Source organism: Canis lupus, chromosome 7, assembly GCF_048164855.1.
Source record: "Canis lupus baileyi chromosome 7, mCanLup2.hap1, whole genome shotgun sequence".
Lineage (NCBI taxonomy): Eukaryota > Metazoa > Chordata > Mammalia > Carnivora > Canidae > Canis > Canis lupus.
Genome location: NC_132844.1, coordinates 37,550,145 through 37,568,309, shown reverse-complemented (window position 1 = coordinate 37,568,309; position 18,165 = coordinate 37,550,145). Strand labels below are relative to the sequence as shown.

General features: G+C 33.3%; 1 protein-coding gene and 1 long non-coding RNA gene across 4 annotated transcripts in view; both read left to right on the top strand.

Annotated features, from left to right (window-relative positions):
* KCNQ5 (potassium voltage-gated channel subfamily Q member 5) overlaps positions 1–18,165 on the top strand; it is a 496,689-nt gene that overhangs the window by 117,843 nt on the left and 360,681 nt on the right. The window lies entirely within an intron of this gene.
* Positions 5,288–16,484, top strand: LOC140636283 (uncharacterized). The gene is made up of 2 exons (XR_012033574.1): positions 5,288–5,422; positions 15,398–16,484. It is a non-coding gene; the product is annotated as an uncharacterized lncRNA (long non-coding RNA).

Sequence of the window (18,165 nt, the reverse complement as noted above, 5' to 3'; positions counted from 1 at the left end):
AGGAATTCAGATCTTTTAAATTTGCTCACATTTGTTTTATGGCCTAGAATATGACTATCTTGGTAATGTTCAATGTACAAATAAAAAAAGTACATTCTCTTGATTAAGGAGGACTGTTGTATACATGTCAGTAAAGTAACTTTGGTGTTGTTCCATCTTATATATCCCTATTGAATTTTTATCTACTTTTTCTATAGATTGCTGAGAGAAGAGTGTAGCCATCAGTTAACTGTGAAGTTTTTGCTTCTCCTTTCAGTTCTATCAGTTTTTACTTCATGTATTATGAAACTATATAGTTACGTACATTCAGGTTTTTATAAATTCTTAAACAATGGACCTCTTTATCATACTAATGTTGCTCTTATTCCTTGCAATATTTCTTGTTCTAAAGTTTATTCTTTTTTATATTAATATAGTTATTACAGCTTTCTGTCGATTGATGTTTGTGTGGTGTATTTTTTCATCCTTGAATTTTTAACCTATCTGTGTTTCTGTATTTAAAGTGTACATATTATATAGCTGGAACTTTATTTTTTTAATCCTATTTAAATTCAATTAATTAACATATACTGTATTATTGGTTTCAGAGGTAGAGTTCAGGTGATTCATCAGTCTTATATAATATTGGTAGCTTATTACATCACATGCCCTCCTTAATGTCTGTCACCCAATTACCCCATTCCCCCACTCTCCTCCCCTCCAGCAACCCTTAGTTTGTTTCCTATGATTAAGAGTCTCTTATGGTTTGTCTTTCTCTATGATTTTATCTTGTTTTATTATTTCCTCTCTTCCTCTATGATCCTGTTTTGTTCCTTAAATTCCACATATGAATGAGATCATATGATAATTGTCATTCTCTTATTGACTTATTTCACTTAGCATACTATCCTCTAGTTCCATCCACATTGTTGCAAATGGCAAGATTTCATTTTTTGATGGTTGAGTAGAATTCCATTGTGTACATATATATACCACATCTTCTTTATCCATTCATCTGTTGATGGACATCGGGGCACTTTACATAGCTTTGCTATTGTAGACATTGCTGCTATAAACATTGGGGTGCAGGTGCTGCTTTGGATCACAACATTTGTATCTTTGTAGTAAATACCCAGTAGTGCAATTGCTGAGTCATAGGGTAGCTCTATTTTCAACTTTTTGGGGAACCTCCATACTGTTTTCAGAGTGGCTGCACCGGCTTTCATTCCCACCAACAGTGTGTGAAGCTTAGTTGGGACTTTCTTTAATTCACGTTGACAATTTCTGTTTCTTAATCAATATGTTTAGGGCATTTAATATATTGTTATGATAGATTTAAGCCTACTGTATTAATAATTGTTTTCTGCTGATTGCATGTGTTCTTCATTTCTTTTTCTTCTTTTCCTATCTTTGGATTAATTTTTAAAAATTATGATTCTATTTTATCTCTATTATTGGTCTGTTATTATTGTTCTTTTAAATTGTTTTTAGTAGTTGTTCTGGGATTTGAAGTTTAGATCTTTAACTTAACATTATATACCTTCAGGTGTTTTTATACCATTTCTCCTATAGTGTAAGAACCTTACACACATATTGTATTTACTCCTTCCCATTTATTATGATATTGTTATCATCCATTTTACTTCTATAGATAGCCTCACAATACATTATTTCTATTTTTGCTTTAGGAAGCTATATAATATATATAAATAATTAAAAGTAAGGAAAAAATATTTTATATTTACCTTTTTTTTCCATTTCCAGTGCTGTTTATTTATTTGTATAACTCGAAACTCTATTTCATATCTTAAGCATTCCGTCTAAAGAACTTCCTTTCACTTTTCTTCTGCAACAAGTTTGTTGGCTTCCTGGCTGTCCCCCAGAACCTGGTCACCTCCTGCATGCTCCTGCCACAGCAGAGACCTTTCTCCAGTTTCTACTCCCAGTCTTTCTCATGAGCACCTGATGGAGGCCCATGGACAAAAGTTTATGAGCAAATGTGGACTCCTCTGTGTCTGCAGTTCTATTAGTCCATGCTTGTCTTCTAAAAATTCATTAGAACTTTAGCTAATTTCTTCTTACTTTGTACCAGGACCCCTTCTTTCTGCCATGCTTTGCCCAAGATAAAACACTTGTATGTCCCTCTTAGAAGAACCTGTTATTCTTTGGAATTCAGTTTACTTTGCTCCCTTGCATCAAGGAAAGTTGCAATTTTGTACATCATCTGGCATTTATTTCTTAATAGAGGAGAGCAACACTCTTGAGGTTTTCTACATCCACTACTTCCTCTGTTGACGTGGACCTCCTCTTTTCACCTCTTTTTTTTTTTTAATTTTTTATTTATTTATGATAGTCACAGAGAGAGAGAGAGAGAGGCAGAGACACAGGCAGAGGGAGAAGCCTCTTTTCACCTCTTAAATAAAGGTGGTAACTAGTTTTGGATTTGAAATGGCTCAAAGCATTTTGGAACTCCACTTTATGTATGTTTTAGGACAGATCCAATATTGCTCTTTAGTGTCTTATATTATCTTAGTTGCTTATTATTCAGAAAGAAATGTGTCACTGTCAGTACCTTGGAGTTTTTTATTTTAGAGATTATTTAGTATGACTTCAAAGGGTCTATTTCTACATAAGATTTTATTTCTAGAATCATTTCCCAAAAGCAGTGATTGTGAAAGTGCTATAAATTCCATGGCTAGAGATTAGGAGATGTTTGGAGGTGATAGCATGGGATGAGATTAACCTTGTGATTTGCCTAAATTCCTATCTATTACATTGTACTTTAATACAGAACTAAGTACTAAAATGTAGCATATTTTAATTTGTATAAATTTTATACATCTTATTAATAGCCAAATGATCTGTAGAACAAATTTATCATTCCCTGTTCATATGTACTCAAATAATTTAAATACACATGCTTGATGGAAGTAATTTAAATTCATTAAGAAAAAGCAATAATTATTTTTAATTCCTTCAAACCCAGACTATAAACACAAACCAAAATTTCAAGATTCTTTTAAAATATGTATATGTTATTTATCAGAATTAAAGTCAGCTTCTGTATAATGAAAGCTGCCTTCCAGATATATGGAATGTAATATAGCAATTCAAATACAAAGAATGTTAATGCTGACAAAATAATGTCATCTTCATTTGTGCTAGGATGAAGGTTTTAAAGAAATTCAATACTGTATATGGATTAATACAAAAAGAAACTGGGACATGATAGAGCATTCAAACTGAGTTTTTCATGTAGTGTGCTCATATGCTAGCCCTTAAAAAAATGTGAATCATATTGAATCCTATCAACTGTGAGTGATGAAGTGTGGTTTACCAAGTAATCCACTCCATGGAAATGCTATTCACATAACACTACCTAATCAGTATGCATTCAAGCAACTTTTAAGGAAAATATATGCTTTCTTTATGGACAGATCTTTATTATTTTACTTTTTAAATTTTTCCACCATTAGTTACATTAGTGTCAGGTATATTACCTTTCTATTTTGTTGCTCATATAAATAAGCTTTTAAATTATGGCATTAGAACTATTATTATTTTATTTTGCTGTGTATTTGTTTTATATTATTTTTAAGACATTTTTCCTAGAAGATTTTAGTAATTTTGTGAAAAAAGCATAACTTTATCAAATCTGTAGCCACAGATAACCAAGGGGAGGGTTCAAGGCAACAAGTGTAAACTTTCTCTTTGTGTCCTCAACAGTTAACCTAACTATAAACAGCGTGGGTCACAACAGAATTCAAGCCACAGTAAAAAGCTGAAGCCTGAGCTGAGAGCCAGGATATAGCAGGAAACCTTTGACATTATCAGCTGCCAGTTAGGAAAAGTATAAGAAGTACAAAAACAATAAAGGAATAAAAATATGATTCAAGGCAATTGCAACATATTGATTTAATGCCTGTAGTCATTTTTTAATGTACTCACTTAATTAGATTGTGCACTTTATTTATATTTTATTACTCCATTGGTTTACCATTATAAAAAAATTAGTAAATTATGCATCTATAAGGAGGCATGTCAGAGCTAGGCCCTGTCCAGTGTTCTTACTAATAGGTTGACTAAAGATATAACCAAAGGAATGAAAGTATGTTGGGAAGAAGAGTTTACTAAAGTATGTCACCCAATTATAATAGCATTGTATGGTGACACATGGTAGTTATACTTATGGTGAACAGAGCATAATGTAGAGAAGTTGAATCACTACATTGTATACCTGACACTAATGTAACATTGCATGTCAACTAAACTCAAATAAAAATTTTTAAAAATAATACCTCATCCAGAATGTCCAGAAATTTCAACATTAATAATTAGAAGAGAGAATCCATTGAAACTAGAGGTTTAATAAGTGAGGAAGGGGTATCTTTGGCTTTCAAGAACTTTCTAAGAAGTCAAGGGCTCTACATGATGCTTCTCATCTCAAATAAGCCTGGCTGTCCAGCACACAATCACTACCAACAACAATCAGAACTGCATAAAATCCTTTGGAGATAAATGATCTCTTCATTGAGATTCCTCTCTAGGAATGTGAAAAGATGGGGTCTAAACCCAAAACCAATCCATAAATTTTGGACTTGTAAGTCTGAAGTCAAAAGACATAAATCTTAGCAAACAAATTTCCTTTACTCCAATACTATCTGTGTCTCTCATCCCAGTTATAAGCAAAACATAATTATAGAAGAAGACAGAATCATCAGTTCAAGCTGACTATGGCTGAGGTTAAAGGAGGAGCATATCTAAGTTCAGCTTTATATAATAATAGTTGGCCTTTTTACATTTTTATTTAGTTCCTCAATAGAATGATGATTATGCAGCTGAATATTTTGAAATAATTATTTCTAGTAGAAGCATTGTCCAAGTTTTACCTACACATAAGTGGAAGACTGCTTCCTTATGCCTTCCCAGTTTACCTGGTACAGTGCCAATTTATAGCTCTTCCATTCTCAAAATATAGTGTGGATGAAAATATAAAGCCACAGTCACCCTGCTAATGAGCCACTCCTCAAGAGATAGGGGAAACTACTAGCTAAATATACCACAGATAGTATTAAATACTGCTGAAAATTAAGCTTCATACGTTTTTAAATCACATTAAAAAAAACTAATGCAAAAGAAGCGTGATATAAGTAAAGAGATAAAGCTTCACATGTATATACTCCAATCTTTTTTTCAAATCGAAGTGCCTATAGGACTTAAAAATACAGTGAGATGAAAAGGGAAGGAAGTAGATAAGATGTGCAAATAAGACAACCATTACAAAAAGAGTGAAAGAGCAAGGAGAAGCCTAACGGTTACTGAACAGAGCCGACTGGAATACTCAGCATTCCTGTCCCAGAATGACACAGAACTCTCAGCAAATAATTTCATGAGAAAGGCAAAGGAGTCTTTTTCCAGATGACAGACTCTCTTCACAATGAGGGTATGCTCCTGTTGGACTTTGTCTATACTTGGCAATTTTTATTGATAAACCATGTCCAGTAATTTACGCTGTACCAAGAAAGCTCTTGTTAGAAGAGCATTAGCCTCCAGATTTGGGTCTAATACACAATGTAGCAAGGTCTCTTGGGTAAAGTTTTAAGAGCAATTAGAGCTAATTAAAATGACAGGCTTGTTACCACCTGAACAATGGTGAAAAAAGAGCCAGTGACTTGGCTTTTGATTTTGAGCTTCACCCAAGTTAAAGCTGAATACAATTGTTTTTTTAGGAGTGGGGGGGTGGGCGGGGGAGGTGGTTATGTGAATGGGGTGAGAGGGTTCATAATCATAGACACCAGATCAACTTTGGAATAAAAGTGAAAGGCATTCTTAGTTGCTTTCAAAACCTCTAAAAATAGCCTGATGTCTCCGCCAAAGCTAATATAGACAGGATTCCCATGGAAACCCTCTGGGCTAGAAGGGGAGGAGTATTATTTTTTCACCAGTTATTGGTTGAATACATCTGTCCATTAATGCATCACTCTTCCTCATAATGTAGGACTGTATCTGTTGTCCAAACTGATTGACCAAATCCTAAAGGTACCTACTTTTTCTGATCTTCTTAACTAATGAAGAAAAAAAGTACAGCAGTGACTATGCTTGATAGAAAATTTTCACAAGGAAAGCTAAACAGAAAAAAAAACAAAAACCACGTGCTACCTTGTTCACATTCTCTTTATGCTCTAGTTTTAACAACTAGCTTCTAATTCCTAGTTTGAGTCCATGGTCATGGCTGGATTTTTTTATATTACTCACCCCTCCTTTACATTTTCTCATTTTGGTGGGGAAGGGTCTCATTTCTGGATGTATTTGTCAATTCTGAGAAACTAAGAAGAAGAAAAGGATATAAAATAAGCCTGAATTTGATTGTGAAGTTTGTCCTTGGGCAGACTTATTTTCTTCATTTGCAGATAGAAGGTAAAAATTTAAGAAATTTTTAAGAAATTAAGCCAGGAATGATCAATTTATCTGTTTCTTTTCTCTTAGAATTGTATAGCACCTTTGGGAAAAGAAATTTAACAAAATAACCAGCTATAATCACTATCATTTATAGATACTAAGATCAAAAGAACTTAAATATTTTTAAAGGTTACAAAAAACAAGAGTATAGTAAAATTATAAAGGTATTTTCCACATAGGTTTAATAAATAAAAATTATGACGAATTTAATGACTAATTGACAGTCATTTAAAAAATTCTACAACTTCATACTTTCATCTTTTCCTCTTTAGCCTACTAGGATATATTTTCTAAGCCACATTACAAAAAATAATTAATGTAGGTACATAGTTCTTACTATCCAAAATATATCCATATAAATCAGACTTAATCATCACAAATATAAACATAAAAGGTTATAAAGTCATAATTTTTCGTACTTCTTCCAGAATTATTAAATAATATACATATTCATCATATGTCATTTCATTTCTTTATGTGGTTAATTTGACCTGTAGTTCTAAAAGACATCTTTTCAGTAAGCAATACACATATTTTTTTGCTTAGTATTTATATCTTTAAATAAGGGTGGGGAAAAGGATGTAATAATCTAAAGTATTACAGTTCATTATCCCTAAATATTCAGTAAAGTTTCATTTTAGAATATTAGCTCCAATAATAGTAGTGGCAGTTGGAAGCAAACCTTTAATAAGCAGAAGTCACTGAGATTTCTAGATAGTATCTGGAAGTGACTAAGGCCAGGTGCTAAAAAGGCCTGGTTTTTCCTCCCCTTATCACAGTGGTCCAGATGCTGGTGCAGAGGAATCTGTGGGTTCTACACATACCCTTTTTCATCACTAGAGTGGGTGTGGGGCAGAAAATATTTTCATTATTCCCAGCCCCACCTCCCAGAGATATTCACTATTAGCCAGAGAGAACCCCATTAGAGGGGCCTAATCAATTAAAAATATCTGCTGGCTTTCTATTTAGAGAGAATTCATAAAATCACATTAAATGTTTGGGGGGGGAATATAGAATAGGATATCACAGTCAGGAAAGAATGCTGGTGTGTGTGTGTGTGTGTGTGTGTGTATAACTTTACAGATTTAAAATTTTTAGTGCATGGTTTGTATTTTATGAGAACACATTAGGAGGTGAGGAGAGCACAGTGTAAAAACCATAAGCCCACATCTTTACCATTAAATTGCTGGGTGATCTTAGAATGTTATTTTTTAAAATATGTTTTTGATTTGGACCTTCCACATCTGAAAAGATGACACATTTAATGATGTGATATCAAATCATTTATCATTTTAATCAGACATTAGCTTTCACTGTGGCCAAATAGCCCTTGACACTGAAGGATTTTGAAAATATCAAGAAGAAAAGGCAGTGTAGTTTGGCCAAAAATGTGATACTATTGGAATCTATAAGAAAGTTTATTTAGATTAATATCCACAGTTGTACAGCTTTTCCTAGGCACTAGAATAGACACAAAGTATTGTCTAAATAATAAAAAGCTGGCTTATGATTAAATGAGTAGGTAATACTACACATTATTTGCCACTGTTTGAACAAGTTACATTTACTGCTGTGTCTCAAGAATTAAGTAAATACTACATTCATCCATTTCAGTTAGATTTTCTTTTTTAAGCTTTCTGCTAAATTGGCCTATCATTGTCATTTGAATCTGATTTAAACATTTAATCTTATCTTCCCAAGATATAAACCATTTTAGTAGTGCTTGTAGTAAACACACACACAAAAAAAACCCTACACAATTATATTAAGCTAATATCTAGAATCAGATTCATTTTTATATAACAATAATAAATGGTAGGTTTTAGTTATCTGTGAACTATAAATAACATAATGCATACACCACTTATTTATTACAAACATAGATATCTTTCATATAAAGATATATCTTATTTATTTTTCTGAAAAAGTGCTAGTGCCCAGGGCCCTAGGTATGTCACTTCACAGCACATTGAACTATATTAACAAACATTACATTTATTATTTTTTAAACAGACGTAATAGCCCCAGAGGCAGGATGTATTGGTCTTAAAGGGATGAGTTATCATAAACACTATCTGTGTAGACATTTGAAAGAAACAGCGTGGGAGTTAAAATTACAGGTTCAAAACCTATTTTTCATATTTCTCCCACACATATACTCATCTTCTGTCATATTCTTTCCTAAAAGTTTGCAAATTTCCAGTGTTTCTTAGTAAACCTTTCCTTCAAATAAGTGCATAAAATGTCAACTATAAGTCATGTTTGGTGCCCTTTATTGTCTTACGTAAGAATTCTTTATATCTGTATGCTTATCTTATAAATTCTTACAGTTCTAATGCTTTAGTAAAGAACAAATTATGTTATCAGAGGAAAGGTGTTCATTTCAGGTCTGAGACCTCTGTTGTAATTTCTGTCACAAAAAGAATGCTCTCGCTAGTGTTTTCTCTGAATTCCATGATATTCCACTTAAGGTTTGGGAAGTAAAGAGAGAGAAAGCCTAAAGAGGAGGGAGATGCATGGGGGAACATTTTTAGTGATCCATGTTTCTAAGTAGTCCCTTAAGGGGTAATCATGTGCTATTGTGGCAAGAACAGGACATTTGGAGAAGAAAAAAGAAACCTGACCTGAGTTCTGGCTCCAGCATTTTCTTGTCCTGTGTCTTTGGGAAAATCATGTCTCTTTACACTTTAATCTCCATCTCAATATACAACACTAATGAATATAGGATCTGGGGGCAGATCAAAATTTTTTGTTTTTGTAAAATGACTGTGTAAACTCTAAGTTACTATAGAAATATAAGGTCTAATGGTCATTATTTTGATGATAGCTAACTAGAAGGACGAAAGAAAATCTAAGTAAGCCAAGTCACTAGAAAGGCTGTGTTTGCCAAGGTCATACTCAGAGCACTAAGCAAATGTTGTAAATATGTGACATCTAATCATGAGGAAACACATTGCTAGTTTAGTTGGAAATTTTCTATGAATTAAAAATTGCACTCATTTGGAATGGCAAAACAAAAATAAAAATGAACAAAAAATGTATGACACTTTGTTAAGATATATTCTTCTAGCTAGAAATCAGTGTTTGGTATCAGGTGAGATGAAAAAAATATAAACCACTTGATGTGATAAATACATATGAAGCATCTAGTATATGCCAACTATTCTAGTTGTTAAGGATACTATGGTAAGCAAGACAAACACAATTTCTCATTTCTTCGAGTTCATATTCTAGTTGGAGGGGTGGAGAGGAACACAATCATCAAGAATATCAAGTCAAGATAAGGACTATGGAGAGAACTAAAAACAGAGCAATAAGTGAGAATGACTGGTGTCTGCTTTCCACTAGGTGGTCAAGAAAGTCCCTTCTTGATGAGTGATATTTAAGCTGAAATCTCAATGACCAAAAATAAGCCAGTCCTATGAAGACTTCAGAATGAGTGTTCCATGAAGAAGGACCAGTTAGTATAAAAAAAGCTCTTAAAATTGGAGTAAGATAGTTGTGCTTCAGGGTCAGTGTAGCTGGAATGTACTGGTCAAGGTGGAAGTGTGGACTAAGATACTGATAAGTAGGAGATAGCTCATATCTACCTTCCCATACCACTTGTAAGGAGTTTAGGTTGTATTATATGATTTTATTGTATGCATTGTGTTGTACTTGGATTCTATTATATGACTTACCCTGGAAAGTTTCAAGCAGGATAATGACTTGATATGATTAGCATATAAAAAACATATACTTTACAGATAGTAGACTATAAAAGGAAAAAAATAGAAGCCTGAAAACCCATTAGGAGATTACTGAATTGTCAGTAAGAAATCAGAGTGGCTTGGGGTGCCTGGGAGGCTTAGTTGGCTGAGCGTCCAACTCTTGATTTCAGCTCAGGTCATAATCTTGGCACCGTGAGATGAAGCCTCACAGCAGGCTCCATTCTCAGCATGGAGTCTTCTTGAGATTCTCTCTCTCTCTCTCTCTCCCCCTTCTTGTGCTTACTATAAATAAATAAATAAATAAATAAATAAATAAATAAATAAATAAATTCTTTTAAAATGATTGATCATAATGACTTAAACTAGTATATTAACTAGTAATAAAATCATTTTTTATTCATTTGTTCATTCAACAATATTTATTGATGGTCTATATGTGCCCAATCCTGTTCTAGACATTGGGCTTGCAGCAAAGGCAAAGAATCTGCCCTCCCTTATGTAGTTTATATTCAGTGATGAATATAGACAGTCAAGGGGAATGATGGGTAGTGAGACTATTTTAGACAGGTCAGTCAATGAAGACTTCTGATCAGACATAAATGAAGAGAGGGAGCGAGCATTGCAATTGTCTGGAGAAAGGAGGACTCAGGCAAAGCAGAAGGTAGGCCCTAGAATGGGAATGTGCTTGGAGACTTGGCACAATTGGGTAGGAGGCACGTGGCAACAGTTTTGGTCTGGAGGCTACCTAGGGCAAGATCATGCAGCATTAGCTAGACACGGTAAGGACTTTGGATTTTGTTCTAAATTTTATGAAAATTCAATTGTACTACTAAGTATTTACCCAAAGGATACAAAAATACTGATTTGAGGAGGCACATGTACCCTCATGTTTATAGCAGCATTATCAACAATAGCCAAATTATGGAAGGAGCCCAAATGTCCATTGACTGATGAATGGATAAAGATGCAATGTGTATGTACAATGGGATATTATTCAGCCATCAAAAAGAATGAAATCTTGACATTTGCAATGTCATGGATGGAGGTAGAATGTATTATGCTAAGCAAAATAAGTCAGTCAGAGAAAGACATCTGAGTTGAATGCTGCAAAGAAATTGAATACAAAGAGACCAGGGAATTGACTGTTGAATTTGCCACACAGCAGCAGTTGGGGAAGAGCCTTCTTGAAGGAATTTAGTAGGGAAGGCCAACTGGAACGGATAGAAAAGGGAAGATAACCACTGATAGCTCCTTTGAGAAATTTTGCTTTGGAGGTGAGATGGGACAAGAGCTGGGTTCAAGTAGTGTGATTTTTGTTGTTCTTTATTTGTTGTTTAGTTTTGTTTGGTTGTAGAGCAACTTTGTTTTCTGATGTGATGGTTTTGGTACAGAAGGAAAAATTGATGTACAAAAGAGAGAGGATAATTACTAGAGAAAAGTCTCTTAGAGAAGATGAGATATGTGACCCATGTGGAAAAGGAGTGAACGTTGAAAAGGAGCTGGAACTCTTCATCTAAAATAATTAGAAGACAAGATAAAGTGGGTACAAATGAGTGGCCCCAGTCATCATATCACAATCTAGTTCATGAAATTTGTGGGCTTCTTTGTAGCTGCCTTATTTTTTTAAAAAAGTTGTGTGTGTATGTGTGTGTGCATGTGCGTGTAATTTCTTTCAGTTGTAAAAGCCAACTTTTGGTTCCTTTTCATCATGTCCCAATATGGGACCATCCTGTATGATTTACACTTATAAATATTTCACTGTCTGCTTCACTGCTGGAGCAATGTGTTGGGCTTCAGCCAAAAATCCTTGCAGTGGAGGAGAGGAAAGCATTTCATCATGGAAGGGATGATGAAAAGAGTCACTCCCCAAATAGCCCACCTCCCTATCTTTGGCCCCAGTCAGGAACTCCCAAGATACTCCTTTTTGCCCAAATGCTTTTATCTTCCTATTTCTACTTATGCAGTGACCAGAAAAGAATAAGCTACCAGTAGAAGAGCAGAAGAGAATAAAATAATTTTAAAGTAGGACAGAGATACTATGGCATGCCAACTTATGGATAGAGATCAAAGGCACGTATTGTCAATTTTGTTCATCTTTTCAAAAGTGATTTTGAAGTTTTGAAAATAAGATGGGAAAATACGTATCAATGACATAATGTTTAATACTATGTACATAATAAAAATACAGCCTTAGGGTAACAGTGTGGGTTGTTTGATAGAATTATAAAGTATCAAAATAAATCTAAGCATGATCAAATGCAAAATCATACATGCAATCACAAAATATACAAACTTCTCTGTATTTTTCAGTTCTTGGAATCATGTGGGGAGCTTTTAAATAAAGTGTGTAAGCTTCACTTCAGATCATTAAATAAGAATCTCTGGAAAGATATCTAGGCACTAATTTTTAAAACTTTCTAGATGATTCCATGTGCAATCAAGTTTAGAACCATTAGGCTGATCATTGGGAATGTCTTGTAAAAATGCACTGAACTGTATCATAAACTCCTGTTCTGGTCATTATGAACTGCCTGATACTGTCATGTAGAAGGAAAAAATTCCACTAAAATGCAATGCTACACCTTTAGAAAATTTTTAGTTCATAACATGGACTGAAAATAGTTTATATAAAGGACCAGAAGTGAAAATGATGACTTTTTCTTGATTTGTCTCAAGATGGTGATATAGAATAAAAAGTTCAACAGACTAGAAGATGCAAAGGACTCAACAGCTGTTAATTCAATTGAAGTGGGAATTCAGCAGGACTATTGAAAAACTATTTTTAGGCACTATGCTGATAGGTGATACCTTCTATCACACCCCCCTGTAGAGAGCTTGCCTAGAGTAGACACAAGTTTTAAAAACCTTGTTCAATAAAAGAAACAGAATCCTGTAATTCTATAAACAGAGCCAATAGCATGGAAATCCTTTCAATACCATCTCAAAGAAGAGCTTGAGAAAGATTAAACGGGAGGTATGGTTTAAAAATGGATTGTAATGGCCCATTTGACTGAAATTTCTTTTCAAGAGAAACAAATTCTAGGAAACACTGGTAGCTATATTGGGTGAAATCATTCTATTATCAATAGTCCAAAAATAGAAGCAATGGGAACAGAGAAAGAGGCAGAAGGATGAGTAGTTCTATTCTCCAGATGGCTGAAAGGTATTACCACAGAAGACACCCAGAGACTTCTCACCTACTCTTCTGCTTTTGTATTAAGCATTAAAACATCAGTAGATGATTGTGAGAAGTTTCTATGATGCCTGAGGAAGAAGAATGACAAATAGATTTACTTCAGGGATTTGAAAGGAATGAAATATGAGACTAAGTATTATACTCTGTGAAAGGAATAAAATATAACACTCCATATAATCTGCAGAACGGTTGGTTTTGTTTTTAAAAACCAAGATGACCTGAATTATTTTTAAATCAAGAAGTTTTAGTACGAGGTCAATAATTATTTCAAGTAGAGAGGAACCATTATTCACATGTGTGGATCAGTTCTCTTTTCTTATACTTCTAGGGCACTCTTATTGCATATGAACTTAGATATTACAACTCCTTGTCCATTATTGAGATTCATTTAGTACTTCCATGTGAATATCATAGAATAGACTTTGAAAAACTAAAAATAGATACCTTAGAACTACCTTGTACATGCAATCATAAATAAGTATTATTAGCCCCTAAAGGATCTTTGCACTTATAGTTAACAATACTGTATTGTGGTGGAAGAATTTATTGAGAGAGTAGATGTCATGTTAAATGTTCTTACCACACTACAAATCTTTTTAGGTAAATGTGGAACTACAGAAAATATTCCTTTACTCATTTATTCATCCACAAACTTTTATTGCTTACTAATGTGCCAAATATTGTATTGGACATTCAGACATATAAATAAATATGAAATCCTCATAGCTTTCAAAGGATCCTAAGTGTAGATGTAGGATATGGAAGGGAGATTATATCAAATCAGATGCACTGAAAGAGGTTCTCGCACTTCTAGAATAGAAGCAGATAAAGGAGTGGGCAACCTTTCTGTAATGGTGAGTGGGGATTGAAAGAGTACAAAAAAAAGTGGAAGAAAGCTTTCCTGAGTGAATGCAGGTTTATGTGTAGCCACGACGGAGGGATTATTGGGGGGACCATGACAGGAGCAGATCTCAAAAGGTGAGTAGGATTCAAGACTCAGGCAAGATGGACATGTATTCATTTATTCTAACTCAAAAAATAATAATAATTAATATACTTTCACTTGAATTAAACTTACTTTTTTAAATAAAGGCCTTGAAAAATGGAATATCTAACCCATTAGGAAACCTAAGTAATATTTAGTTTCAATAATGACTGCTTATGGCAATACAATTTATACATAAGGATTTTTTTGTCAGACTTCATTAAAACTGGGTTCTATGACTTTGATAACAGATTTATTTAATAGTTCCTGTGATCTGAGAAGCTGGGGAGGCAGGTATAAAGGAGCAGAGGATAAGATCTATGGAAGGGAATTTATGGATATGGAACAAAGACTTTGAGAATTCCTGAATTATTTGTATGTAAAACCTGTGTGTGTGTGTGTGTGTGTGTGTGTTTCCTGAATAACCTGTAGTTTTCAACAAATTCTAAAATGATTCATAAAAAATAAAAATAAATAAATAAAGATAAATAAATAAAATGATTCATAGCTCTAAAAAATTTAAGATCTTTTGTTTTAACATAAGAAAATTTTTATATATCTGCTGATACAGACTTTTTGTCAATTCAGTATTCTTATTCTGAGTTTATGAAAAATTGCTCTATGAAATTTGGCCCTAAATTAATGAATTGTATATCTTGAGATAGTTTATCTTTGATAAACACATTTCTTTCAAAATGGTGTATATATTTTAGAATACTTACTGCAAAAAATACATTGATGTAAAGATTATACACAAAATTACAATGTAGACCTTAATTTATGGTTGGCCATTGCAGTGGCCTACTGTATTACAGAGTGCAATGAGGAAAGTCTTAAGGCTAATTGTTGAAAAAGATAATAATTTACAAATTTTGGAAAGTAGACACCGGTCTGTAACATTTGTGCATTGTTCATTGTAAATTGTTAAGTGATTCTACATACTAAGTAGTGAAATTCCTTGTTTATCTTAGTAAAATAAATGGGCTTTGTAGAAGTGAAAACTCCTAACATATTAATTGTTGTTTATGGGGTGAGAAGATAGTATTACTATTTTTTTCTTTTTTTTAGAGAGAGAGAGAGGGCGAGCATGAGCAAGGTGAGGGGCAAAGGGAAGGGGAGAGAGAAAATCCCAAGCAGACTCCCCACTGAGCAAGAAACTTACCCCAAGACTCCATCTCATGACCCTGAGATCGCAACCTGAGCTGAAATCAAGAGTTGGACACTTAACTGACTAAGCCACCCAGGCACCCTAAAGACAGTAGTACTTTTAAAACATACTTTACTGAGCTACAGAAATCGGAAAAAACAACAACGATGTGCTCTCTGCCCCACCCCTGGAGAAACACCACTGAGAAATGTTCAGATTGAGCTATCCTAGGAACTCTGAAGCTATATTTACTGAAAATATAACATCTGTACACACCTGAATTGTGGTGGGTTACTTTACAGATATCAAACAAAATTTTAAAATAGAACTGTAATTGTCAAGGGTATCTTTTATTTAGTGTCACAGATAATTTAATTTAGTAAATCAGTGTTGTACTTTATAAAACACAGTATTGAATATATCAATAAACAAAAGTAGCAATGTATAGCCATTAGCAAATCTCAGTACTTTGAAATTTCAAATTAAGATTCTGTTTGAAGCTTTCTTTTAGAGGTGAGAGTTATATATATTTTAAAGGGAAAACAATCAAAATATTTGGCAAAATCAACATCAAACTTTCTACAAGAAGCATATGGAAATGCAAAGGACCAAGAATAGCTAACATCATCTGGTAGGTTTGCATTACAAAAACATAAGACCTATTATAAAATCATAACATTTAAGATAGTACAGTATTGATTGTGAAGACGACCAGCAATAAATCAATGGAATAGAGTAGTGTCCAGAAACAGACCCACACATACAGGTGCCCTAATTTATGACAAAGATAACACTGTGGTGCACAGAAAAAGGATTTTTTTCCAATGACATCTGCAAGGTCAATTGGATAATCTTATGGTAAAAACAAATCTTGACCTTCCCTTATCAAAACATACACAAAAATCAATTCTAGATGAATTGCAATTCTAAGAGTAAAGGTTTAAAAAAAAAAAAACCTTCTAGAATAAGGTTTGGCAAACTTTTCTTAAAGAGCCAGATAGTAAATATTTTAGGCCTTGCAGATCAAATAGTCTTTTTTTGCAACTACTCAATTCTGCCTTTGTCATATGAAAGCAGTCATAGACAACAAGTAAGTGAATAAGCCTCTATTTGTTCCAATAAATGTTTATTTGCAAAAACAGATAGCAGTCTGGATTTAGCTTGCAGGATATATAGTTTTCCAACCCCTATTCTAGAATCTCTCTGACCTTGCAGTAAGCAAGGATTTCTTAAACTGAACACAAAAAAAAAATATATATATATATAGAAAGAAAGAAAGAAAGAAAGAAAGAAGAAAGAAAGAAAGAAAGAAAGAAAGAAAGAAAGAAAGAAAGAAAGAAAGAAAGAAAGAGAACACAAAAAGGGGTATCAAAAAATAAAAATTTGATAAATTAGACTACATTAAAATTTTTTAATTTGTTCAACAGATGACAGATGATTTTGAAAATAATAACACAGAGTAGTAGAAAATATTCAAAATACATATATTCAACAAAGGATTTATATCCAAAACATATAAAAGCACACATACACACACACACCCTAGAAATAGATCTTTTTAAAAACAGTCAAGCCAATAGAACAAAGGGCAAGAAATTCTTGAATGAAAATTTTACAAAAGAAACTCCACAAGAGATAAAATCTAAATGACCAATAAACATATGAACAGTTCTCAGGCACATTAGTTATCAGGGAAGTTTTTAAAATAAGGTTTTAATGACTTCCTAATATGTAAACACAAATGAAAAAGATGGGCAATTCTACGTACTGTCAAGGATGTAGAACAAATGGAATTTTCATATGCTGGTAGCAAGAGTATATATAAATGGGTATAACACCTTTGGAAAACTGAAATGTCTACTTGAGGTAATCGTAAGTATATCCTATGATCCAACAATAATATTTTTTGTTATAAAGTCAACATGAATGTGTCCATATGTTCACTAAAAGACCTGAATGTCCCTAGTGGCACTATCCATAATTATCACAAACTAGAAACGACCCAGTCCACATCAACAGAAAAACAAATACAGGTGATATAGTCAGACTGTGAATAGCATTAAGAAAGATTAACAATTACACATGAGGAAGTACATTGTATATTCACACAATATATTTTCACATTATATAACAATAAGAATAATCTACAGCTACATGCAATAACATGGATGAATCTCTCCCCAATTCCACCCTCCAAAAAATATTAAGTGAAAGAAGCCAGACACAAATAGAATACAGATATGATTCCATTTGTATGAAGTTCAAAAACAGGCAAAACTTATCTGTTAGAATTAAAGATCATGGTTACCAGAATTGAGAGGGAAGGTTCCTGGAGGGCCAGTATTGATTCTTGAACTAGTTACAGGTTTTATAGGTTCATTCAGTTTGTGAAAATAAAAACCTTACATTTAAGTACACTGTTCTATATACATTTTATACCACTGTTGTTTACAGTACAGGGGCTGAAATCATTTGAAGCAAATTAGATTAGCATCAGGATAAACATAATGCTTTTTGGTTCCCTGTTCCCTTCTCTGTTTCATGTTTATTTTGTTCTCCTTTAACTTCTACTTAATAATTGATGTTGCAAAAATAAGTCATATTCCATAGGTCCATACTGGTAAAAATAAGTGATTGAATAAATTAATAAATGGGAGAAAGAAGGCAAATCTCCCATGCAGAAGAATTC